This window comes from Bactrocera latifrons, unplaced genomic scaffold (assembly GCF_001853355.1).
Source record: "Bactrocera latifrons isolate USDA-ARS-PBARC rearing strain unplaced genomic scaffold, ASM185335v1 scaffold_1590, whole genome shotgun sequence".
NCBI classification, from domain to species: Eukaryota; Metazoa; Arthropoda; class Insecta; order Diptera; family Tephritidae; genus Bactrocera; species Bactrocera latifrons.
In genome coordinates, this window is record NW_017535064.1 from 4,321 (window position 1) to 5,747 (window position 1,427).

Here is a 1,427-nt window from a genome sequence, read left to right on the forward strand (position 1 = left end):
TTTGGCGGGGTACTGGTTACGACGTATATATATAGTTACAATAAAATTTGTGAATAATGTTGCATTTATACACGTATGTAATTGTTTGTAAAATAAATATGAATTCAGTATAACGTTAAGAACAAATAAATTGGTTGTCTCTATTACGTTTATATTTATCATATATAAGTATGTAAAGCAAGTGGCTTCATATTGTTCAAGATCAAAAAAAAAAAAAAAACACAGGGGTAATATAAACAAATACATGAATTGTTTACTATTTTATTGTCAAATAAGCGTAAGTCCAATACTTAGTTCACTTTGCTGAATACACTTTGATTACRCATAGATGTCAGTAGTAAACTGAGGCTTCGCATTTCTTCATCCTTTTGTTTTTCCACTTCGAACTTTTCTTTTTCAAATTGCATCAACTCTTTTAAAATTTCTTTGTCTAAAGCAGCTTTTTACGCTTGTAATTCCATTTTTTGCTAGATTCACTAAACATAAACCATTTAAATATAAATTAATAAACCCATAATAGCAATGCTTACCAATCTGAGTCCGCCATCGTTGCGTTCAAACTTTGAAAAGCATAAAGTTTCTTAGTGATTCTTTTTCCAAAAAACTTAGATTTCTTTAGATCTGATTTTCATTTTGGCAATGTGCTATCTAATTCACGAAAATCGTTAGTATAACCGGTTCCACTCAATATATCATATAGCGTTAAATCTAAAGTCTCCTGAGGAACGGTCACATCGCTGCGAGTGCCGTAAACATCGTTCATTTCTTCATAAATCTAACAATGGCAGCTTCCCCTGATGTATTGTTTCTCTTCTTAATTCGTTTACATACATAATTTTCCTGGTTATATCATCACGGATGAATGGAAATTTGGTGTCAGCTTCTCTAATATTATTTAATATTCTTTCCCACAGCACCGACCTTTGTTTGCGTTTGGCAGCGAAGTCGCCCTCATAACGCARTCGGGTGGTCAGAAGCAGCTTTTTACACCAGTAATTCCATTTTTTGCTAGATTAACTAAACATAAACCATTTAAATATAAATTAATAAACCAATAATAGCAATGCTTACCAATCTGAGTCCGCAATCGTTGCGTTCAAAGTTTGAAAAGCATAAAGTTTCTTAGTGATACATGATTTTCTGTATCACTGCGCATCGACTACCGAGTTAATGAGTTTCAAAATATGATGTAATGTAATAAACACTGCGGATGCTTTATCGAACTTCGAACTTTGTTCATATGTAAAGCAATTGACGTTTTCGAAGTCAGCCTATGTATATGCGATAAGCGATAAGAGCGTCGATAAGAGCGAAGCGTAGAAAATTGATACATGTAATTTAATACAAGTGTGCATGTCGGAGCAGCGCGCGAACTCACTCTTTGCTGGCTATCATCGATAAGAGCGTAGAAATTGTAGGTCAGTAAT

At 33.5% G+C, this 1,427-nt stretch overlaps 1 long non-coding RNA gene across 1 annotated transcript; it reads right to left on the bottom strand.

Annotated features, from left to right (window-relative positions):
• Nucleotides 1–272: 272 nt before the first annotated feature.
• On the bottom strand, nt 273–1,321 carry LOC108966339. Its single transcript, XR_001993180.1, has 3 exons — nt 1,072–1,321; nt 531–1,017; nt 273–476 (listed from the first exon to the last, which is right to left on the bottom strand). It is a non-coding gene; the product is annotated as an uncharacterized LOC108966339 (long non-coding RNA).
• Nucleotides 1,322–1,427: the final 106 nt, after the last annotated feature.